This window comes from Dama dama, chromosome 31 (genome assembly GCF_033118175.1).
Source record: "Dama dama isolate Ldn47 chromosome 31, ASM3311817v1, whole genome shotgun sequence".
Classification (NCBI taxonomy): domain Eukaryota; kingdom Metazoa; phylum Chordata; class Mammalia; order Artiodactyla; family Cervidae; genus Dama; species Dama dama.
Window position 1 is genome coordinate 43,229,706 of NC_083711.1, and position 26,896 is coordinate 43,256,601.

Below are 26,896 nucleotides of genomic sequence, written 5' to 3' on the forward strand. Positions count from 1 at the left end.
CATATGGCAGTTCTATTTCCAGTTTTTTAAGAAATCTCCACACTGTTTTCCATAGCAGCTGTACTAGTTTGCATTCCCACCAACAGTGTAAGAGGGTTCCCTTTTCTCCACACCCTCTCCAGCATTTATTGCTTGTAGACTTTTGGATAGCAGCCATCCTGACTGGCGTGTAATGGTACCTCATTGTGGTTTTGATTTGCATTTCTCTAATAATGAGTGATGTTGAGCATCTTTTCATGTGTTTGTTAGCCATCTGTATGTCTTCTTTGGAGAAATGTCTGTTTAGTTCTTTGGCCCATTTTTTGATTGGGTCATTTATTTTTCTGGAATTGAGCTTCAGGAGTTGCTTGTATATTTTTGAGATTAATCCTTTGTCTGTTTCTTCATTTGCTATTATTTTCTCCCAATCTGAGGGCTGTCTTTTCACCTTACTTATAGTTTCCTTTGTAGTGCAAACGCTTTTAAGTTTCATTAGGTCCCATTTGTTTATTTTTGCTTTTATTTCCAATATTCTGGGAGGTGGGTCATAGAGGATCTTGCTGTGAATTATGTCGGAGAGTGTTTTGCCTATGTTCTCCTCTAGGAGTTTTATAGTTTCTGGTCTTACATTTAGATCTTTAATCCATTTTTAGTTTATTTTTGTGTATGGTGTTAGAAAGTGTTCTAGTTTCATTCTTTTACAAGTGGTTGACCAGTTTTCCCAGCACCACTTGTTAAAGAGGTTGTCTTTTTTCCATTGTATATCCTTGCCTCCTTTGTCAAAGATAAGGTGTCCATAGGTCCGTGGATTTATCTCTGGGCTTTCTATTCTGTTCCATTGATCTATATTTCTGTCTTTGTGCCAGTACCATACTGTCTTGATGACTGTGGCTTTGTAGTATACTCTACATAGAAAACCCTAAAGACTCTACCAGAAAATTACTAGAGCTAATCAATGAATATAGTAAAGTTGCAGGATATAAAATTAACACACAGAAATCCCTTGCATTCCTATATACTAACAATGAAAAAACAGAAAGAGAAAATAAAGAAACAATACCATTCACCATTGCAACAAAAAGAATAAAATACTTAGGAGTATATCTACCTAAAGAAACAAAAGACCTATACATAGAAAACTATAAAACACTGATGAAAGAAATCAAAGAGGACACAAACAGATGGAGAAACATACCGTGTTCATGGATTGGAAGAATCAATATTGTCAAAATGGCTATTCTACCCAAAGCAATCTATAGATTCAATGCAATCCCTATCAAGTTACCAACAGTATTTTTCACAGAACTAGACCAAAGAATTTCACAATTTGTATGGAAATACAAAAAACCTCGAATAGCCAAAGTAATCTTGAGAAAGAAGAATGGAACTGGAGGAATCAACTTGCCTGACTTCAGACTATACTACAAAGCCACAGTCATTAATTATAAATTTAAGAGAAAATTTTAACCTCACATTTCTATTAAAAGTGGAAAAATTGAAAGACCAGTGGTCTGTGTTTCAGATAATGGTAGTAATCATTGTTCTTAGTAAAGGTAAAGAATATCTATACATTTTAATATTCAAGATGTTATTATGAAAAAAGTAAAGACATTGTTAAAAATTAAACAACACTAAGATAAAGGCCAGAATTCAGAAATGTCAAATGACCAAAAGAAAAAATGAACTAAAAAAAATACAAATAACTCTGCCACATGCTTTCTTTGCTGTGGGTGTGTGTGTGTATACATTTTAAAAAAATGAAGTGTAGCTCATTTACAATGTTGTATCCCAAACGTACAACAAATGATTTAGTTATGCATATATATATATGTACATATATATATTAATTTCTTCAGATTATTTTCCATTATATAAGATTATTATGTAATACAAGGTTATTACAAGTTTATTACAAGATGTTGAATGTAAGTCCTCATGTTTTACAGCAGATCCTTATTGTTTATTTTATATCTAGTAGTGTGAATCTGTTAATCGAAACTCATAATTTATCCCTCCCCCCACCTTTTCCCTTTGGTAAGCAGAGATTTGTTTTCTATATCTGTGAATCTCTTTCTGTTTTATAAATAAGTTCATTTATATCATGTTTTTAGATTCCACATATAAACAACACCATATCTATTTCTCTCTGTCTGACTTATACAGTATTATAATCTCTAGGTCCATTCATGTTGCTGCAAAAAACTTTATCTCATTCTTTCTTATGACTAATATTCCACTTTGTGTGTGTTTGTATACCATGTATTTTCTTTATCCATTCATATGTTGATGGGCATTTAGGTTGCATCCATGACTTGGCAACTATAAATGGTGCTGCTATGAACATTGGGGTGCATTCAAATTAGTCTGTTCATCTTTTCCAATTATATGCCTGGGAATGGGACTACTGGATCACATGGTCACTCTATTTTTAGTTTTTTTAAGAACATGTGATTTATTTCTGATATGCTGTGATATACATTAGCCCTTCTCTTTGGACCCTAACATCTGAACTACTTTTTTAAGTTTGGGGAACTTGAAATATTTTAACTATATAGAAATGATACATGATGAATATACATATATGTATATTCATACATGAATACATGATGTATACATGATGAAACCAACCAATATCAGTTGGTTTGCTTCCGTTGGAATGAGTGTTTTAGAAGCTACTATTTAAGAACAAGAAAATTTTATTTAGAGAATGGAATATTTTAATTTGAGATAATAGTATGTTTCAAATCCTCCCCTTCTAACTTTTGTCCTATTAATGTCATACATTTTACTTCTATACATAAGTGCCATATTATTATTTTTGCTTCAATAGTCAATTATTTTTTAAAAAGATTTAAATAATCAGAAAAAACAGTCATATTTACTCATGCAGTTACCATTTCTGCTATTCTTCCTTCTTGTGTGGCGATCCATTTTTACATCTGGTATAAATTGTTTCTTCCTGAAGGACTTCATCAGTTTTTAGACTGTGAGTCAGCTGCATTGCTTCAGCTTTTCTATGTCTAAATTCATATTCATTGTTTCATCTTTTGCACGTCTAAAAAAGCTTAATTTTACCTTTGTATCTGGAAGATTTTTTTTAAAGTATTTGAAACAATCTGCTTAACTGTCTTCTCACTTTTATTGTTTCTGATGAGCATTGTGCTATCATTTTTATTTATAGATAATGTGTCATTTTTCTCTGGCTACTTTTAAGACTTTTCTTCATCATTGATTTTAAGCAATGTACTCACAATTTCTTCATGTCTATGCTTGACTTTGAGTATTTGGGGTCTATAAGTTTATTCTTTTAAATTTATTTTCCTCTTAACACTTTAAAGATATTGCTTTCCTTAATTATTAACATGAGCAAGTAATTTTAAAATGTTCTTCAGTTACTGTTTTTAAAACTTATTTTAAAACAGGACTTTCTTCTGCTTTTCAACGAGCAATAGTTTCCTTAACTTATGCATTTGAATTTTTCACGTTTCCGTTTGTTGGTTTAAGTTAAAACTTAATTTTTAAATTAAAAAACTTTTTTTTTTTTTTTTTGCATTCTATGCAGTCTTGCATGCTGGAATCACACTGGCATCTCTCACTATCCAAAGTAAAGCTAAGTTTTTGTTTCTTACTTCAGTGTCACTCAAAGTTTGTAGCTACGTTCTATTGTTTGGCAGTTGTATATTTAAACAGGCTCTCTTGTACCACAAAGTCCTTTCATTGCATGCTTAGCTCAGGCTATATGGAAGATTATTTTTGGAGAACTAGAAGTTTCCATAGGGCTTCCCTGAAGGTTGAGTGGGTAAAGAATTCGGAGACATAGGAAATGCAGGTTCTGGCCCTGGGTTGGAAAGATCCTCTGGAGCAAGAAATGGCAACGCACTCCAGAATTCTTGCCTGGAGAATCCCATGGACAGAGAAGCCTGGAAGAATACAGTCCATGGGGTCTCAAAGAGTCAGACACGACTGAGCAACTAAACCACAGCACACCATACAGAAGTTTCCCATAGTCAGCATAAATGTGTAAAACAATACTGAATCCTGATTGTTCCTCTCTTTTTTCTCTTTGTAGCATTTCAAATTGTGGCAATGCCAATATTGTGTAGTACTATTGTATAGCAAATGTAATCTTAAAATAGATAAGGGAAGAGAAGTCCTAATTGGAATGCTGGTCATAGGAATATGATTCAGAAAGTGTAATGTTCCTTTAGTAAGAAAAAATTTCTTACTCTTTAATTAGTTAAGAACCTGTGCACCTAAAGTAAATCTGTAGATACAGTAACAAAGGGTTATAGTCACCCCTTGTATAGGGCCCAGACTCCATTAATAGTCCTCAAGGTCTTTTCCTTTCTTTAATCAATAAAAACTTCTTCTGGAACCTGTGATATGTTTGATCAACATACCTAGTTTCCAGTGCTATTGAAAATCCGTATCTATTTGTTTGAATATCCTTTTAGTGTTAAATTAGACTTTATCTTACATCAAAATTTCATAGAATAAAACATTCATTCTTCAGCAGCTTTGCACATCTCACTTAAACCTAGTTGAATGGTGGTATACTTAAATTCTCTTGAAGCACTGGCAGCAAAAATTATCAATGTTGCCTTAAAAAAAGCAAAACAATCTAGCAATGAAAATTAATTCCAAAGGGGGAAAAATGTCTGTAACTTGAAAGCCAGAAATACACTGAGTTTAGTTCTTAAAAATGTAACCATTATTTCTAAAGACCATGTAAAACAGTAATGTAAAATGTGATTTTTTACAATTCTTTAGAGTCATATCGACAGCTTTGATAAAATATAAAATGACTAGAGAACTTTGAGCCGCTGCAAAAGACAGGCAAGGGAAATACCTGCTGTTCCTCTTGGCGCAGTTAATAGCAAAGTACCTGCCAATAAAACCTTGGCAGAATATTTAAACAGCAGAATTCTACCAAGTTCATTCTCATATACTTTTTGTTTTGTTTAAACAAATCGATAGGAAGTATCATTGTTTTATGAAGATAAGTAATCAGAGAACTATTTTTCCTTTTTTTGGAGGAGTTTTAGCATTATAAAAAAGCTGCGTAATGTGTCTTAGCATTCCCAGCGCGACTGATAAAAATTTGATCTGCATGCACAGTTTGGAACAAACACACGTATATGCTACTCCCTACCTTCCCAGAACAGGATATCTCTCCTATTCTGGTGCTCACACCTACCCTCAAACCAATACACATACTGTTTATTATAAAGATATGGTTACGTTCCAACAGGAAACACATTTTTTTCAAGCTGCATATTATACCATCAGTTCACCTAATTAGTTATGGACAACCATGTCCATGTATGAGTTATTACTAATGATTTTGATGGTTTTTATTCTACTTACTTATATGGTTCCTATACTACTGACCAGTGTATATTAGATAATTTGGTCTATCCCATATTCTCTTTCTTGGGGAAAAATAATGCATTAATACATACAAAAGAAAATGAAATGGTCCAGGTGTCTACCTTCCTGAAAAGATTATGAGATGTACATGAAAGCTTATATTCATTTATTAAATCATAGAGATATTATCTACAAAGAATTTATCCTCAGTCTCTTGTTAAAATAGAGAAAGTTTTCTCTGAAGTCTTTTCCTACATATTTTCCTTATAATTACCTGGCATGCTTTCTTACCTCTCAACTCCCACTGAAAACATCACTTGCATGTGTCCTATTTTATTTTTCTTTAATTCTAGGTAAAATTCCTTTACTTTTGCTGAAGACTTCTCAAGTAATAGTAGCAATAGCTCTTACATCTTGAAGACCTATTAATAGAATTCAGACAGCATTGTGATATATTGTCTGTAATCTTATAAATATTTCTTGCATTTTTGAATTACTATTTCTAATTTTTAAAAAGAAATTAAAACTTAAAACAAATATCAAAATTTATATACTATTCTTTATATTAATTCCTGTTTTTATGTTAAATTCCTTTTGCTTCTAAAAACACTATTGACTACTTGTACTAATTCACTTAATAAGCTCTGAGCTCCCTTGGATATATAAAATATACATCATTCATATTTCTATCATTATCATGCTTTGTTTAGAACCTGAAATTCACTAAATGTTTAATACATATGATGAGCATAACTAAAAGAAAATATTTTTATAATTCTGAACTTCTACAAGTCTAAGTGACTTTGCCACTGCATGTTAAAATATTTCATACACATCATGTTAATAATATACATTGTTTTATCAATTGTATACATTATTCACATTTATCAATGTATACATTTTAGTTTTATGAATTTTGGAATTAGCTAGGAAAAGCCAAACACTCATTATTATATCAGACTGGATATAAACTACTAAGCATCAAGGGTGCATGAATCCAGCTGGAAGGTCAGTTAAAACTGGGCTTTTTGAAGAAACTTGAGAAAAATTTATAGCACAATCCTGTGATTATGATATTACAGTTGCCATAAAAACTACTTGAAGAATAAAAAGTTTAAGGCCTTCTTGAAAAACAAATTACTGAGCTGAGTAATTCCTATATCTTATATCCTACTGAAAAAATAAAAATGCACCTTCAGAAAAAATCCCTATTAACATCCTCTTGCTGACAGTTAGGGTATATCTTTCCCATAATCCTAGATGTTTAGTTCCTTCTCATATAACTGCAATGCCCTTAAGCCACTGAAAATGTACTCTTCCAATTTCTGAACAACGGTGTAAGAAAATATTATAAGAATGTAGAAACCATGTTGCATATAAAATTGGTATATTTCTAAACATACTATTTTAAGCTAATTAAATTAACAAATCCTAACTGGATGCTTCATCATCTGTGTATTATATTTTATATTAGATATATTTATATTATTATATTATTTATTATATTATATACTATATATAGTATAAATATATAATTATATTAGATAATTATATAATATAGGATATATAATACTATATTATATATTATTTATATATATTAATATATTATTATATTATATATTTATATTATATTTAATAGTAGAAAAAACTTTATCCTTGAAATTTTTTTGTGCTTGGTTTTGATATTCTCTGATTTATTCATTTGCTATGGGCAATAGGAATTACAAAGTGTATTTAATCCTTGATTTCAAGGAATGGCCAATCATGGGGAGAAAAGGCACATTATATATGAAATAATTAAAAGCAATGCAGGTTGGTATACAAGTCATCAAATGATTATAATGACTGATTCTGTCAATAAACATGAAAAAAATATTTTGAGTGTTCAGAGGCTTTATTGTTTTATAAATAGTCAGGGTTTACCAAGTTGAAAAATATGTTTAATTCTGAACACTTGTGACGCTTGCAGGAAAAACTTTGTATATATGTATATAAGTGTATATGTGTGCCTGTGTGTGTTTCCTTTTATAGCACAAGTTACTTTTACTGTGACTCTGATATAATTCTGTAATTGCTAAAATGATTAATGTACATTTGTCCTGACCTAGTTGCTTTGATACAGTGAAATTTAACCTACAGTTTGTTTCCAGTTCGCTGAAATATATTTGAAATCTAATCTCATAGTAAACCTGAGATTCTCAAACTTCTTGTCTATATAATAATCAGTCTTGGAAATTCTTAGAAAAGTACAGATTGCTAGGATCTATCTAAGATTCTAATTTCTTTTTGTCCTCACGTTGGCCTAGAAGTCTGCATTTTAATTAGTTTCTTCCCTTCCCAAAGGATCCTGACATAGATGGCTGGTAGAAAACTTACTGGGAAATATTTTACTATGCGATCCGTTGAAAGCAAAGTTCTGGTTATCTTAATTGCTAATGCATCACCAGTGTCTTGCAAGATTTTGTAAAATGACTGTTTTAGAGAGCAGTTTTTTTTTTTTTTTTTTCCATTATGTAGTTGTTTATTTAGCAATTTAGAACTTCGTATTGTTATTTAGGGCTTCTCTGGTGGCTCAGATCTTAAAGCGTTTGCCTGCAATACGGGAGACCCGGGGTTCGATCCATGGGTCAGGAAAATCCCCTGGAGAAGGAAATGGCAACCCGCTCCAGTACTCTTACCTGGAAAATTAGAGGGAGGAGCCTGGTAGGCTACGGTCTATATAGGGGTTGCAGAGTTGGTCATGAGTGACCGACTTCACTTTCTTTCACTTTCTATTATTTATGAAACTGCAATGTTCGTTGTGACAATATAGATTAGCTCTTAGGAATGCAGCAATACTAAAACAAGAAAGCACATCATGAGAAATGTTAGAATGTGGTAGGTGTATCAGTAAAGATTGGCATGGGTTGCAGGGAGTCTGGGAAAGGTTATCATTTCTCATATTGGGATCAGAGAGAAGACTTTCTGGGTTAGGTGATGACTGTGCTGACCCCAGAGAAAAACTGGAATCAGTGGGTCAGAGAAAACTGATTGAAGTTTGTTCCTGTCAGAGAAAAGAGCAAGACAAAAGTCACAGGAACATGTGATGCTATTGCTGTGGAGGAACCGCAAATGGGCAGAGGCAAGGTCATTTGATATGGACGATGCAGAATAAGGAAGAATGTAGCAGGAAATACAACCAGAGAGAGAGATAAAGGCAGAGACTAGATCACTGCGGGGTGGGACAAATTACACACCTGAGCTGGATGTTCTCTTTGTATATCATCAGTTCAGTTCAGTCGCTCAGTCGTGTCAAACTCTTTGCGACTGCATGAATTGCAGCATGCCAGGCTTCCCTGTCCATCACCAACTCCCAAAGTTGACTCAAACTCATGCCCATCGAGTCGGTGATGCCATCCAGCCATCTCATCCTTTGTCATCCCCTTCTCCTCCCATCTTCAATCTTTCCCAGCATCAGGGTCTTTTCCAATGAGTCAGCTCTTTGTATGAGGTGGCCAAAGTATTGGAGTTTCAGCTTCAACATCAGTCCTTCCAATGAACACCCAGGACTGATCTCCTTTAGGATGGACTGGTTGGATCTCCTTGCAGTCCAAGGGACTCTCAAGAGTCTTCTCCAACACCACACTTCAAAAGCATCAATTCTTCGGTGCTCACTTTCTTCACAGTCCAACTCTTACATCCATACATGACCACTGGAAAAACCATAGCCTTGACTAGACAGACCTTTGTTGGCAAAGTAATGTCTCTTCTTTTTCATATGCTATCTAGGTTGGTCATAACTTTCCTTCCAAGGAGTAAGCGTCTTTTGATTTCATGGCTGCAGTCACCATCTGCAGTGATTTTGGAGCCCAAAAATAATAAAGTCTGACACTGTTTCCACATCTATTTGCCATGAAGTGATGGGACCAGATGCCATGATCTTAGTTTTCTGAATGTTGAGCTTTAAGCCAACTTTTCCACTCTCCTCTTTCACTTTCATCAAGAGGCTTTTTAGTTCCTCCTCACTTTTTGCCATAAGGGTGGTGTCATCTGCATATCTGAGGTTATTGATATTCCTCCCAGCAATCTTGATTCCAGCTTGTGCTTCCTCCAGCCCAGGGTTTCTCATGATTTACTCTGTATATAAGTTAAATGAGCAGGGTGACAACATACAGCCTTAACATACTGCTTTTCCTATTTGGAACCAGTCTGTTGTTCCATGTCCAGTTCTAACTGTTGCTTCCTGACCTGCATATAGGTTTCTCAAGAGGCAGGTCAGGTGGTCTGGTATTCCCATCTCTTTCAGAATTTTCCACAGTTTATTGTAATCAACACAGTCAAAGGCTTTGGCATAGTCAATATATCATAGGGCCATATAAATTTGCTCTGGCAAATTTACAATATTCAAATCAAAATTATAGTTCTCAAGAAACAGCTATAGACAGCAGCTGGCCTATTGTGCATTCATTGCCGAGAAGAAAAGAAGAGGGATGACTAGATCTAATACTGTCACTCGATGTCAAGGTTAAAAGATCAATGATATTTGCTAGGAGGAAGAGACTTTATCTCTGAAATACCATTAGTGGAATGTCTCCTGTTGAGGATTGGTAAAGAAAAGAGAGCCCAAGTTATCTTCTGGTCCATAGGCTAAGGTTCCTTGGGAAAGCTAATGGAAACTATGTAACTGTCTGGGATAAAACTAGATGTGTTTGAAAACTCATCCACTCCTCCTGATATCACCTCACCCAGAGTCTTCATCTATTTTCCTGGCAAAAATGGCACATTTCTGTATGATCCAGACAGCTGCTTTTGATGTCCTAGATTCCTGTCTACATTATCTGAACCTATTGATTGCCTCCACACAGCAAATTATTTGTAAAATTTGATACAAAGCAAGATATTTTGTTTGTATCAGTCTTATTTGACAATTCAATTATTGGTGCTGTCTCAAGTGATAGGTGGCAAAATTAATATAGAATAACATCATAAATTTTTTGGAAAGAAAAGTAGGGATGGATACTTAAAAAACAAAAATTTTGCATGCCATGCTAAAATTACCCTGGCAATTTTAGAAAGAGAGAAGGGCTGTGTAATATTGCTATTTTCTCATCATAAAACCAGGATAAACTAGAAATGCTTTGGGTTATAGAACAAAGAAGCAAAGACAAAACCACTTATCTTCTGTTGATTACTAATTATAAATTTCTTGCCACAAATAGAGACCTTACTAGGAAAAAATACCTATTAAACAGGATTCAGGGCTAACTTCATTTACAAAGAGTTCCTGGGAAAGTGCTCGAAAGTGGTTAAAATAAAGGTTGGGATAACAAAGAATGAGATTGCTTCTATAGTGGGAAGTGTTTTTCTTGGAATTAAAAATAAAATGCTGAGTTTTAATTCTTGCATACTTGTGACATCGCCTACAAAACTAGTCAGCTATTGTAAATAAACAACACTGTTTATAAATCCATGTCACCTTACCTATTCTATGTGATGGCCATTGTTTCATAGGAAGAATCACAGAATTGGGATAAAATTGAGCCTATTCTGCTGGCATAGTAACCCTTGTAAACTAGCTGTATGCCTGGAAATTATGGCCTAATTGTTTTTCTTGACCCTTACTGCTTCCAAAGGGTATAGGGTATGTCTAAAGCAGGTAAACGGAGTGTAGATTGTTTGGTGTTGTTTTAAATATATGATTAAAGAAGAACTAGCACTACAAATGATTGTGGCCAAAAGTCTTATAATGCTACATGAAATATAGTATAATGCAGACAAAAGTTTTTCAGAGAGTAGGTCATGAAGTTTTGGCAAAGAAGAAAAAAGGGAAAAAATAATGTAAAAAATAACTGATAAATTGATGTTGTGTAAATCCAGAGAGTTAACATCAAGATCTTAAAAATCAATTCTCTGCTTCTGGGGGACTTAATGGAATTCTCTAAATACAGAGGTAATGTGATGGAAAATCCCCGTTCTTAGCAACATGAGAGGCATTCTGTTCTGTTCTGAATACGAATAGATCACAAATGAATAAAAACTATGAATCAGTAAATAATATGTAAGAAAAAAGGGCCAAGGAAGAAACCTGATTTTTCATTTAAGTTTTTTTCTACTGACATAAAATAAGAAAAGTAAAACATAAAGTTTAAAGATACAATGCAGTTAAATAAAAAGCAAAATCTTTTAGAGTTAATGGCTGATAATTTGTGCTGGGAGAGGCAGGTAATGGAGCCCTATTTGTACAAAACGTATCAGTGACAACACTGACATTTTCTGTTATATTTATTTCTACGCTGAGACATCGATTTATGAAAAGAGTGAATCAAGCAAAGAGCTTTCAGATATCAATTGCAGCCTAGAAAACAATTTGATTTAAAGACTTTTCTCATTTTGTCTAATTGACAAAAGAATTTATTGGGCTAAGGAGACAAGAAAGAAATTTTTAATAATATCAAATATTCAACCTAGATTTTAAACAAATCAAAAATTTTAATATGATTGTCAGTTTAATAGATAGACAGATAGAGATAGATACTGTGATATCACATTTTAGAATTAACTGAGTGTGCTGGTAGTATTTTAAGAAGTTAATTATTAAAACAACTGAGCTCTGTGTGTAACAGCAAACTCTCACTTGCCATCTATTTTACATACGGTAATGTGTGGGGAGACAGTGGAAACAGTGTCAGACTTTATTTTTTTGGGCTCCAAAATCACTGCAGATGGTGATTATAGCCATGAGATTAAAAGACGCTTACTCCTTGGAAGGAAAGTTATGACCAACCTAGATAGCATATTAAAAAGAAGAGACATTACTTTGCCAACAAAGGTCCGTCTGGTCAAGGCTATGGTTTTTCCAGTGGTCATGTTTGGATGTAAGAGTTGGACTGTGAAGAAAGCTGAGTGCTGAAAAATTAATGCTTTTGAAGTGTGGTGTTGGAGAAGACTCTTGAGAGTCCCTTGGACTGCAAGGAGATCCAACCAGTCCATCCTAAAGGAGATCAGTCCTGGGTGTTCATTGGAAGGACTGATGCTGAAGCTGAAACTCCAATACTTTGGCCACCTCATGCAAAGAGTTGACTCATTGGAAAAGACCCTGATGCAGGGAGGGATTGGGGGCAGGAGGAGAAGGGGACGACAGAGGATGAGATGGCTGGATGGCATCACCGACTCGATGGGCATGAGTTTGAGTCAACTTTGGGAGTTGGTGATGGACAGGGAGGCCTGGTGTGCTGCGATTCATGGGGTCACAAAGAGTCAGACACGACTGAGCGACTGAACTGAAGAGCTGAACTGAATGTGTTTCCATGCTATTCTCTCAATTTGTCCCACCCTTTCCTTATGCACTGTGTCCACAAGTCTATTCTCTATATGTTTAATGTTATGACTGTTACTCAACCAAACTTATATCCACTCACCCTTGTACAATAAAACCAATCTACTGGCATAGGTTGTGGTAAAGTAAAGTACAGCATTTATTGCAGGCACCAGGCGAGGAGAACAGGCAGCTCATGCTTGAGGCCAGAAATCCCCAATGACTTTCCGGGAAGGGGTGTTAAAGGCAGTGCGAGGGAGGGGGCTGCAGGGTATGCAATCAGATTGTGCACAGTTCTCAAGCTGGTTGTAATCAAGGTAAAGTTTTACGCCTTATCAACTTCTGTTTTCAACCAGTCTAGGCTCTATGTTCTTGTGGTCAGTAGTTTTCATAAGGTTGAGAGTCTGCTTTCTGTAAAAACAACTTAGAAATATATGCCAGGTCTTTATATATATCTTTCAGCGAACTATTAGTTCAGTGATTCTGCTATGTGATAGATTTATAGTTTAAATTATAACCAGTTTCCCAGCCCAACAACTATTCTTTATTTCTGTATCTTCACATTTCTTAATCATTATCTTTTAAGTCAGCTTTTAGAGACTCAGTGGAGGCCCAGGAGACTAAAGCAAAAGCCTTTTATTTCAAAGGACAATGACACAGGGCCTTGTATATGGTTTCATTACCAATATGTAGTCAATTCCAAAATTAAAGCTTCCATTAAACCCTACCACTGGTATATGAGTTCTTTACTGACCAAATGACAATCTTTTTTAGAAAATATCTGTTGTAATGTTTTTCTAACAAACAGTTTAAGATATAGTTTTCTGAAGCTTGATCAATGACCTTCCCTGAACCATGCAAACTAAATTTTAGTTTTCAATATATAAATATCCTATACCTTTAAGCACAATTTCCTTTGTAAAGTTAATTTCATAATTTTAATTTTATTTGAATGAATTATAGTTTTAATATCTCAACTCCATTTCTTACTGAAAGCTCAAATTCCAATCCTCTCTCTGTTAATTCATTAATATAACCAATATTCTTGTCCTCATGTAATAGAGTCTTTGAAATGTGAGAAATGAAGAAAGCAAGCTGCTTCATGAAATTGGGATTCTACAAATGAATGCACAAGTGGGCATGTTTTTAATGGTTTCAACTATAACAGTTTCCTATAAACAGGTTTAAAAAAATCAGAAGTGAATTGCATGATTTTATATATCCTCACTATAAAACAATTTGATTCATTTTGTCTCTTTTTAATATATATAATATATTATATATGAATAAATATTATGTATATTCCATTGTTTTGAGATTTAAATATCAGTTTTGTTTTGTCTTTTTAACCAAGGAGATTGGTCTCGTAGGTATGGACTTGTACCAAACTTTCTCTCATTCCTGATTTATATCTTCTATGATTGGAAATAAAGTGAAAGCAAAAGTGTTAGCCACTCAGTTGTGTCCAACTCTTTGTGACCCCACGGACTGTAGCCCACCAGGCTCCCCTGTCCATGGAATTCTCCAGGCAGGAATACTGGAGCGGGTAGCCATTCCCTTCTCCAGGGGATCTTCCCAGCCCAGAGATCAAACCCAGGTCTCCCACATTGCAGGCAGATTCTTTACCATCTGAGCCACCAGGGAAGCCTTCCATGATTGGAACTCCTACATAAAATATGTATCTGACAAAATGAGACTATTAGGGCTTGTAGAGAATGATTGGTCCAAGCTTTTAGGAAGCCTTTGGTGTTAATATCTGATGTTAAAGGAATTAATATTATTATGTTATACATAAATTACATGTAAATACAGATGTTTAATATTTTATAGTTCCAACATGCTTAAATATTACTTTATTTTGCCATAAATATTTGGTGACACATATGTTATTATATATTTTATTATATAACAAATTACTCAGAATAAGTTCCTCTTTTAAAACTACCTAGACCATGTAATTTAATGAACATGGAACTTTAAAAATATTTCCTATTAGTGTTTAAGAACTTATAGCTTGAAATTTGATATTGTGACCATTTTATCTGAATATTTGTATTCACAAAAGAAATCACTTAAGCAGTTCTACTGTGATTTATAAGGTAAAATAATTCTTTCAAAAACTCAAATATGATCTTGAAGTGAGGACAACTGGCAATGACTGGGACATTCTATATAAATTGTTCACCTGACTGATGGTCCAGAGTTGAAGGGGTAGTAGCAAATTTTACTGGACTAATCAAATAAAAATACAGAATTCAACCAAATTCTTCCTTCTGTATTTTGTCCCTACAGTGCTTCAATTCCTTCTGTTATTTGTAGCTGGTTTGTTTTGGATTATAATGACCATTATGAATGTTGAATTGTTTTCAGTGGAAAAGTGACTTTTTATTGATTTGGTTAAATCTGACCTTTTATCTTTCTGACAAATGTGATAAAATAATCCTTATATCTCCTCCATTTGCAATAGCCCAAAGCAGAATTCAACAACAAAAATGTTGCTTTACCTAATTTATCCAAATTCTAATTACAATAATGGAAAGATTTTTTAATTGCTTACAGTAATTTTCATCCTAGAGGGTAGTTCGCATAGTGAACACTTGATATTTGCAAAGAGCCATGGATGGCAAAGAGCCTAGAGCTTGAGGATATCTTTTTTCTGTGCTGCAGACAACACTGTATGCCATCAATTAAGACAGTAAACCATCAATTAAAATAGATATATGAAAATTCTAAGAATTAAAAGAAAATCATGTACTTCCATCTAATCTATGAATAAGACTAGCTTCTTCATGGCTATAATAACTTAGACTATATAAAAAATTCTTTAGTGGGAAAAACATGGTGAATTTGAGAAGAAAAAGCAAGCATCTTGGCCATCCCATTGTAGAAGGATCAATACAAGAAGAGATACACAATTTGTAATTACTAAGTTTGTTTCCCTAGCCTGAACCTAATTACACTTAATATTACCTGTTATACTATGCAATCATTTGTCTTTAACTAGCACTCAGACACATACACTAAAACATATGCATAGTATTTTGAATATTCTATAATATATAATTGAATTATCTATCACAAACTGTGGTTTTTAAATTATTTTAAAAATAAGATAAAACTTATTTTATGTTAAAGTTTCCATAATGTGCTTGCCTCCTATTCAGGAATTGAGATTTTTTAATGTCTGTACATTATATACATATAAATATGTATATATGTATACATATACATAATAATATAATACATATAATACATATATATATATGTATGTATGTATTTGGCTATGCCAGGTCTCATTTGTGGCACACAGGATCTTCGATCTTCACTGAGGCATACAGGGTCTTTTCCCTTCTTAGCAGCGTCTTACAAACTCTTAGTTGTGGTATGTGGGATCTAGTTCTCTTCCAGGGACTGAACTTCAGCCCTGTACCTTGGGAGTCAGGAATTTTAGTCACTGGACCATGAGGGAAGTCCAGGACTTATTTTTAAGGAGTGGGAATCAAAATGAACTAAGGGAGAAAAGGGAAATGAAAGCAATATTTTTTAACTTGTGAAATTTGGTTATTTTAGTAAATGCCATTGTTAAATACACTTTCTGCAGTTTTTTCCTTCTACAAGTATAAGGCTATGTATAGTTAAAATATAATACTATAGCTATATTGAACATAAAATATTTAACATATGTGTTATAATTAAAAATTTTTCCAAAGTGTTCCATGTGTTAGGCATCTCTGTTTTAAGTTTTCTGGAGTCTCTTCTACAGAGAATTACGCTCCCAAGTATCCCAAGCATAGTTTCTATGAGGCTGACATTTCTCACCTGCCCATTCCTCCTCTTCCATGCTTCATCTCCCTTTCCACCTCCAGTTATCAAGGAGTCTGCAGTGTGGCTAAAGTACTGAGTTTAGTGTTAGATGGTATCACAGAATGATGGTTAGAAACAAAATATTATCTCCTGCTTTGGAAATCCTTTCCACAATGGTGGTAGGGAAACAGAACACCTTTATTGTTGAAGAATTGTTAAACCAGAATATGATGCCCATAACAGTCAGTTCAGAGGTTGCAAAGACAATAAAGATTATGCCCTTATATATCCAAACAGATGCGATCCACTACATATATGCTTTCAAGATAAACAATAAATAGCCCTCAAGTAAAAGGACATGCTGTGCTTAGTCACTCAATTGTGTCTTTTTGAGACCCTATGGACTGTAACCTGCCAGGCTTCTCCATCCGTGGGGATTCTCCAGGCAAGAATATTGGAGTGGGTTGCCATGCCCTCCTCCAGGGGATCTTCCCAATCCAGGGATCAAGTGAACCCAGGTCTCCCTTATTGCAGGCAGTTTCTTTACCATCTGAACCACCAGGAAAACCCAAGAAGATGTGAGAGAACTATTTTTTCACACAGTTCACCTAACATTACCTGATAATTGGGGAGACCGGTCGGTGGGGTGAATGTCTGCTTTAATTAATTGGTTTTGTATCTTTTTCTGTCTTCAACAGGAGGAAGTTTTGCAACTTAGGGTAAGGCTCCCACAGAAGTTAGGCTCCTACCTTCCCACAGAAACTGAGAGAAACTCACTCTCTTGAAGTTTGCATTTCAAAGATAAGTTCACAGGTCCTTGAGAAAGACATTCCTGGGTCATAAAGCTGACAAAAGGCCAATCTAGTCTTCAGAAGGATTTATACACATTTCAAACAGGAGAAAGCACTTACAAGTTTTCTCAAGTAAATGTTCAAAGAACAAGCTGAGGGAGGGAAGTGTATTCCCTTATTTTCAACAGGGAGAATTAAGTCTTTAAGTTGTATTTTTGCTTGCAGTAGTTTTCTTGAAAACATTTTTATACAATGATTTGCCATCATTTCCTTTATTTTTTTTAAATTTATTTATTTTTTTCATCATTTCCTTTAAAAAGTTTCTTGTGAACTGCCCTGTTGTACTGTGTTTTTCTTTCCTTTTACTAGCCTTTTTGCAAGGCAAAAGGTGAAAAAATATCTTTAATAAGTTAAACGTAACTTGATAAAAAATATAATTTCTGGTTCAAAGTTCATCCTTTGCCTTACATTTTACTTCAACTTTAATGTTTCAATTTGATGTTTGATTTTAGTTATGATGAGAAAGTAAGCTAATTTAAAAATTCAGATTGAAATCTCTGTATTACACAATGTTTGATTACGGTCACATTAATCACAGTTCATATTAAACCCCTGGATACTGTAGCTTGCCTTTCTGAATAATGACTGCTCTCTAGGGTTATCACTTATTAAAATAGAAGTTGTTTAGAAGAATGGTCTATAGCATTTCTAGGTTCATTGATTTCATAGCATGCATTTAATAAGCAAGGTAGAGGAGTTAACATTTTTGGATATTTTTCAAAATATTCCTATTGAATACACAAGTCTCTTGAAGTTATCTTTGATCCAAGAGCTGTGTGACTTGGGAATTGTCTTCTATTCAGAGTTTGTCTTCTTCTGATTAGTTACTGATACTTACAATATTCATATATGGAACAGTGATCCAAACCAAGAGATGTAGAAAACTTGCGATACACTATCCTTACTAGGAAAGTAACAGAAATATAGATAAAATGTATCATATACATTAATATAAATTCATGCCACAAGACTGAAATAAATAAACTGGATATGAAACTAATAAGCAAAAGCATTTGATAAGATATTCTTCTAGTTAATCATAAATACTGAAAATGAAATAACAACATATGTGTTTAATTATACACAATGCCATATTTTATACAGTCTATCTCTTACTTTAGATTATTTGGAAAATAGAATAGTTTGACAATAGAAATATGTTTTTTTGTTAATTAAGTCCATTTTTTTTCGTGTGTTATTTTTTGCTCTATGTCAATCAACTAGTCTACTTTCTCATTGGCAATCACTAATGAACACATAATTCTATTAATAGTTATATACAAAGCCAATTGGCATCCAGTTTTCAGTCAGAAATTTATGACTCTTGAACCTCTCTTTTTAATTGCATTTTGTCCTGTTTCACCAGAGGACCTTTCCTCTTGATCTGTCAGTTCAAGTAATTTTGCTCTGAAATTTTTTAATTACCAAGACCTGTTATTTACTTATTTATATTCTCAAGTCTATAGTTTAAACTTGTTTGTCAATAGTAATTTTACATGATCACAGAAAAGTCTAGATTCTAGATTTTCTCTCTCACAGTTCTCTTCTTGAATCCTGTTTACTAATTTCAAGCCAGTCTTGATGAAAGTATGTATGTATGGTGAGCACTAGATAGGGCATCCTTGTACAATTCACAAAATCATTCAAGTAATTTTTCATATTTCTGTAGTGACATGACCTGTCTCCAAGATATTTGGTATGGATCCCTCATTATGAAACAAATTAAAGAAAAAGTCCTCGATTGAAAGGATAAGCGATGCGTTGAACTTCATATATTTTCCCCACACTCATTCTAGTTTTCACTATCCTGAGACATCCTTGTGAAACTAGATGGGCTTCTTCAGAAAACACTTTTAAAAAATGGAGATTAAAAAAAAGGTGTTGATACTAGAATTCCCAATGAGTGTGACTGTAACCAGTAAGTCAAAGGTAACAGTATTAGGAAAAAGTATTTCTGTAGTATGTTAATCTGACTTTAAGATATATATATGAGTTAAAATGAGAATGCATAGAATATATTTTTAATTAACTTTCAAGAATAGATTTGACAGTTTCAAAAGCAACTTTGAAGAGAATAAACTCTATGTGTTGAATCACATGATGGCAGCAGGATTCTGAGAGAGAAGAATAATACCTAAACTCAGAACTGGTGCATCATCAGTTCTGCTACATTCCATTGTCTACAGTGGTCACAAGGCTAATCCTCATGCAAGCCATGGAATAGTATAAACTCCCGCTTGATGAGAAGACCAGCAAAGTCCAATTGCAAAAGGTAATCAAAATAGGAGATGATTGAAGCCATTTTTGAAATAATCTATGACAAAGACTGAGACATCTTCCAATAAATCTTGTCATTTTACAAATCAGTAGACATCAATAAAAAATTCAACTTTCATAGAAAAATTGTGAGCATGGCATTACATTTGAATCAATGCCAAGTTATAATACTAAGCCAAAACTAAATTAAGCAAACATTTTGCAACCTTAGAGTTTTTAAAACAGATAAATTTCATTTTCTCTTAGAAATTCAGAATAATGTTGATAAATTTTTTTTATATATCCATTAAAATGTAGTCTTTACTAGTTGACCAGAATTCACTTATGATCTTCAGATATTGTATAAGTGCTTTCTGAAAAAAGAACTTAAGTGTTATGTGGTCATGTGGAGAACAAAATGTTTTTATTGTAAAAGGAAGCCATTACAATGAATTTCCTGATTACTATGTAATCAAATAGTATAAGAAAAATACACTTAGTTTAATGTGCCATTTATTTTGATACTATTCTGATAGTATGCTAAGCAACGATAAATATAATAAATTACAAATATTCAGCTTTTAAAAAATTTTTATAATGTTAGGTTAATATCTATTTTAATAATGTGGAGTTTTTTAAGGTTTTGCCCCTGAATAACAATTTTTAAAGTATTTTTAAATCATCATTATTCCTTATAACTCCCTACAGTGTTAAACATTTTTATAAGTATATTGGTTCCTTAGAATCATGAATCATAACTCACCTAATTATAATCAGAACTATTTTGAATTTTAAGGCTGAAAAAATATACAGGGCTTGTCTATGGAGTTGTTTAAATATCTAGCAAATAAGTGGTTTTAAGGTTTTTCTCCACATTTTAAACAACAACCTAGACAATGGAAAATAAATCAAAAGGGGCCCTAATTTTAAAAAAATTCTATTCTACATGTAGGTGGCTCATGCATGCAATAGAAACATAAGACAATTGTTTTGAATTTCATTCATTGATCATATACCCTTTTTTACTTCCTCAGTCTCTTACCGTAGTTAATAAACTATGATACAGATTCCTAGAGAAAGAAAAAGACTTGAATTAGGACAGAGGTAACAATTTCATGCTACAGTCCTGCTTTTTCCAGATGTGAATCTTTTTAAGGGTTATCAGGCTTGTCACCAAATGATAATAATAAGGCAGTTAAAGAATCTGCCTGCAGTGTAAGAGACCCAGGTTTTATCCCTGGGTCAAGAAGATCCCCTGGAGAAGTAAATGGCAACCAACTCCAGTATTCTTGCATGAAAAATCCCATGGACAGAGGAGCCTGGCAGGCTACAGTCCATGAAGTCACAAGAGTTGGACTTGACTTAGCGACTAAACCACATTAGTAATATAACTGCTGAAATATACTTTACAGATTTCTGAAAAATAAGATAATATGCCTGGGCAGACTGAGGCAAGGTTAAAGAACATGGGGTATGGTAAAGGGAAAAGCTAATATGTAGTAGAAAATAATGGCAATAGCTTGCAAGATACAATATTTAAATATTGGACTGTTAGTGAAAGAAAGTGAAAGTGAAAGTGGCTCAGTGTCCAACTTGCGACCCCATAGACTATACAGTTCATGGAATTCTCCAGGCCAGAATACTGGAGTGGGTAGCCTTTCCCTTTTCCAGGGGATCTTCCCAACCCAGGGATCAAACCCAGGTCTCCCTCATTGCAGGCAGATTCTTTACCAGCTTAGCCACAAGACTGTTACTTATCTATTAATTATCTTAGTAAAGGAAGTAAAATATTAGCAAGTACTACCAGTTATGAAATTCCCTTGTATAAAAGATATTTTCAAACTTTATTCTGCAAGAATCTAATCAAAATCAATGGATGAACAAACAAAAATCAACTCTCTCCACATTTTAAAATAGTTTTGTAGGTGTCAACCATTTCAGTTGTTCTTAGCTACTGAGCTCCATTCTCGTATGCAGGGTAACATGTTACCCTTAGTTTTTATATGTATGGAATGACTCATGGACTGTTCTTGTTTATGCAGAACTTTAATAGCTCTTCCTAATTGTCATGCAGCACAATAGCATGACAATGTAATATTGTCAAACTTAGTTGCTTCTCTTTCCTTCCATCCTCTGACCTCTGAAAGATGCCCTATCCCCCATTTGTCAGACCAAATAGCAAGGAAACCTATTGATACAGTATATATACATAGGTTTGACTTTTAGGTTTTAAGGCAGTGTAGGCAAAGGTTGTGAGTGAATTTGATGGGTCAATAGACTGCAAACTGTTCCTATTTAATCTTACCCTAGTATGCATTCAGATCTTATCTCCTACTATTTTTGTGGGCTTTAATGAAAGTTAATAAGCCAGGTTTTCACAAAAGTGTTCCTCCCCACTTATCAGTGGCCAGAACCCCTTGGGTCTCTTGCCTAGGGCATACAATTCTTGCTACTAGTTTCCTGGGAGCAGGGAGAGAATATGGTTGATAATTTCATAATTCAGTTTCCAGATTTCTACCTGGACCCTTGTTTTGAGCACCAGCCTCACACTGTCTCTAGTCGCCTCTTTTTTTATTAAAAAAAAATTTTTTTTTTTTGATGTGGACCATTTTTTAAAGTCTTTGTTGAATTTGTTGCAATATTGCTTCTGCTTTATGTTTTGGTTTTTTGGCTATCAGGCATGTGGGATCTTAGCGCTATGACCAGGGATCAGGCATGCACACACTGCATTGGAAGGCAAAGTCTTAACCCCTGGACTGCCAGGGAAGTCCACTCTCTTTCCTTATATAACTTTAGTACAATTACCCATGCATTACAACTGTGGTTTCCTGTTGAATTAGTGGGAGTAGAGTCCATTGTCTTCATAAGATGGTAAATTAGGATTCTAGATGGCCAAACTAGGGTCCCCATCAATCTATTAGATTTTAGCCCCTTAATCTCCTGTGCCACCAGGCTCAGAGCCCCTCAATGGTAGCGTCTTCTTGGATTCCCTTTCTATTGTCACTGTAGCTATTTTATTTATTTATTTACTCATTTACTTCCCATTTTTCTTGGCTTAATAAAAAGAGCTCTGCAATAATCACTTTTAAACTTCCAAAATTATTGAAATTTCTTTTTCATGATGTCTTCGCTTATTGTAGATATATCCTCTTGTATTATTCATCTAATGTTAGTGCCTCTGGGAAAGAGGCATTTATAAATGCTTGTGGTCTATCAGCTATGTTTTCCCAGAACTCTCAAAATTCACTAAATACCAAAAAAAGGAAAAAAAAAAAAACAAGAAAAATATTACTGGTCATTAACAGAGATTTGAGGAGAAGAGCTTTTGTAGAGTCTGAGAAGACAGGAGATTTTTAATTTCTTATTTTTCTAAACTAATGATGTTTCTTAATTTATAATTTCACTAATTCTTGTTTTAATGACAAAGGACTTATTTTCGTGGATGAGTTGTCAGGTGTTATAGAAGGATAACCTTTTGTATCATAAATAAAATGTAAGGGAATGTTGCTATCATTTCTTGATCAGTATTTTTTACTTTAAATTTCATTTCATCTTAATTTTATTTTTACAACACCATATTGCCTTATTTATGGGGTCACAAAGAGTCGGACATGACTTAGTAAAACAAGGAAAGATAAGATGTAAATGGTGAAGAACAGAGTGATTCATAACTGTAGGAAGCTGCAACCTGGGATAATACGAATAAAAGTACTAGGTGATATTATCAGAGGCCATAAGTTAATACCACCTAGTATTGGCTTAATCCACATTAGAGGTGTCAGGTTGGAGTAAGATCATGGAAATGACACAATCATTTTAGAGACCCTAAAATGGGAGGAGAATGCCTTTGTTTTTTCTTTCTCTTGCCTACAGTCTTCCACCCATGGCTCCCTTTGCTGAAGGCAACAAGAAGGCAAAAGCACTGAATCCTGGGAATGCAGAGGCAGATAATTGACGAGAGACAGGAAAAGCGCCTTACCAGCCACCAAACTGCATCATAAGTAACAACTCACATTTTAGTCCAATTAGGCCTGAATTCTTGCTCTTCCACTTAGTAGAAGTGTGACTTTCAGCAGACTGTTTAAAGTCTCTCAGCTTCCCTTTACTTAATCTTCCAAATGAGGGTGATAATAACAGAACATGCATCTTGGAGTTGGTTTAGGGATTAAAAGAGCTCATAAAGTGCCTGGAACAATGCCGGGGATGTAGACACCTTAACGCTGCTGCTGTTTAGTTGTTAAATTGTACCCGACTCTCTGCTACCCCATGGACTGTATCCTCTGTCCATGGGATTTCCCAGGCAAGAATACTGGAGTGGGTTGCCATTTCCTTCTCCAGGGGATCTTCCAAACCCAGGGATCAAATCCATACCTCCTACTTGGTAGGCAGATTCTTTACCACTGGGTCACCTGGGAAGCCTAGACACCTTAAAATATTTCAGCTATCATTATCACCACTCTGTAAACTTTAAGATGAGTCCAAGAATGGACCCACTTTATAGGGATAAAAGGTGGGATTCCAGAAAGGTTGAAGTCTTGGCTATTTACTCTTATATATTTATTTTTTTACTTATGTCTCTTAACTCTGGTCTGGTTCACAATAGAATCAACTAGTGTGTGTGTGTGTGTGTGTGTGTGTGTGTGTGTTAGTTGCTCAGCGTGTCTGACTCTTTGCAACCCATGGAGTATAGCCCACCAGGCTGTCTGTCCATGAGATTCTCCAGGCAAGAATACTGGAGCGGGTTGCCATTCCCTTCTCCAGGGGATCTTCCTGACCTAGGGATTGAACTCGGGGCTCCTGCATTGCAGGCAGATTCTTTACTGTTTGAGCCACCAGGAAAGAAGAATCAACTAGGGATCTTGTTAAAATGCATACCTTAGACAACATCAGTAACAAATACGCCACAATGGAGAAGGTGGGAACACAAAGTCATATTTAAAAAACTTTTTTGGCAATTTCTGTGCACAAAAATAGCTGAAAAACATTGCCAAAGGGTTCATGAACAAACAACTCTCCCTTCCTTATCTCCCATTTATAGTAGGTGGAGGAATTCATATTTGTACCTGATGACACTGACATTTCTACTGAGATCCAGGTAGGATTTTATTTTATTTATTTATTTTTATTATTATTATTATATTTTTTTTCCAGTGGGTTTTGTCATACATTGATATGAATCAGCCATGGATTTACATGTATTCCCAATCCCGATCCCTCCTCCCACCTCCCTCTCCACCCAATTCCTCTGGGTCTTCCCAGTGCACCAGGCCGGAGCACTTGTCTCGTGCATCCCACCTGGGCTGGTGATCTGTTTCACCATAGATAGTATACACGCTGTTCTTTTGAAATATCCCACCCTCACATTCTCCCACAAAGTTCAAAAGTCTGTTCTGTATTTCTGTGTCTCTTTTTCTGTTTTGCATATAGGGTTATCGTTATCACCTTTCTAAATTCCATATATATGTGTTAGTATGCTGTAATGTTCTTTATCTTTCTGGCTTACTTCACTGTGTATAAGGGGCTCCAGCTTCATCCATCTCATTAGGACTGGTTCAAATGAATTCTTTTTAATGGCTGAGTAATATTCCATGGTGTATATGTACCACAGCTTCCTTATCCATTCATCTGCTGATGGGCATCTAGGTTGCTTCCATGTCCTGGCTATTATAAACAGTGCTGCGATGAACATTGGGGTGCACGTGTCTCTTTCAGATCTGGTTTCCTCAGTGTGTATGCCCAGAAGTGGGATTGCTGGGTCATATGGCAGTTCTATTTCCAGTTTTTTAAGAAATCTCCACACTGTTTTCCATAGCGGCTGTACTAGTTTGCATTCCCACCAACAGTGTAAGAGGGTTCCCTTTTCTCCACACCCTCTCCAGCATTTATTGCTTGTAGACTTTTGGATAGCAGCCATCCTGACTGGCGTGTAATGGTACCTCATTGTGGTTTTGATTTGCATTTCTCTAATAATGAGTGATGTTGAGCATCTTTTCATGTGTTTGTTAGCCATCTGTATGTCTTCTTTGGAGAAATGTCTGTTTAGTTCTTTGGCCCATTTTTTGATTGGGTCATTTATTTTTCTGGAATTGAGCTTCAGGAGTTGCTTGTATATTTTTGAGATTAATCCTTTGTCTGTTTCTTCATTTGCTATTATTTTCTCCCAATCTGAGGGCTGTCTTTTCACCTTACTTATAGTTTCCTTTGTTGTGCAAAAGCTTTTAAGTTTCATTAGGTCCTATTTGTTTAGTTTTGCTTTTATTTCCAATATTCTGGGAGGTGGGTCATAGAGGATCTTGCTGTGATTTATGTCGGAGAGTGTTTTGCCTATGTTCTCCTCTAGGAGTTTTATAGTTTCTGGTCTTACATTTAGATCTTTAATCCCGATTTTACTACCAAGTTGTCACAAATTTGAAACTGGTTTATGTTTTAACTTTGATGCCTCTTGTAAATTTGTTCTCCCCTTTGACTATTTCCACCTTTACTGGAGACAAAAAAAAAAAAAAAAAAAAAAAAAAACAGCAATACTATATTTTTGTTTTTCTTAATATCCAAGGGAAGGATAAAGTTGGCTAAGCTGACCTCACAGTATCTTGATAATTTTTGCTGCTGTTGTTTTCAATAGAACATTTTTTTAAAAAAAAGAGAAAGCTTACAGTATTATGGATTCAGCAACATCTTTTAAAAGATACTCTGAGCACATACATCTGCTGAATTGGTGCTGTGTTTATGTTCTTTGTAGGTATTTATGTTCTTTGTAGGTACACAGCTTTTTCTTTTGTTGTTGTATTACTTTTCAACTTATATTTCAAGTTTTTCTTACATCATAGAATTTCCCATAATTAAGTCTCACATTTTAAAATCATACTGTTAAAAATCAGTTTTTGTATAGTTTATTAAAAACTAGAATAATTATACCCCAAAATGGAATATTTTTAAAGTGTAAAATTTTGTCTGTAGTCTGAAGATGCAAATGTTTTCTACTAAGTCATATCAGGGTGTTTTGTTTTAGTTTCAGCCTATCAATAACCAGTGGGACTGGACTAGTGCTTGGGGTTTGTATTATCATTGCAAGAGGCCTTTCAGTGATAACCATCGGGAAAGGTTGAAAAAATAAAGATTTATTACTGACAGGACCTGGAAATTACACAGCAAGCTTGGGGCCACACAGCAAGGTAGCAGGTAAAGAGCTTGAGTGCTCAAGTGTGGGGTTCTGCGTTTATTGGGGTTGAGGGTGCGAGCCTAGAATTTCAGGATCACTCTTTATTGATGAATTTAGAAGAGAGAGAGAATTTAAGCCTCAGGAAGAGAAAAACAAGTGGCCCAACTGGTCAATTACTGAAAT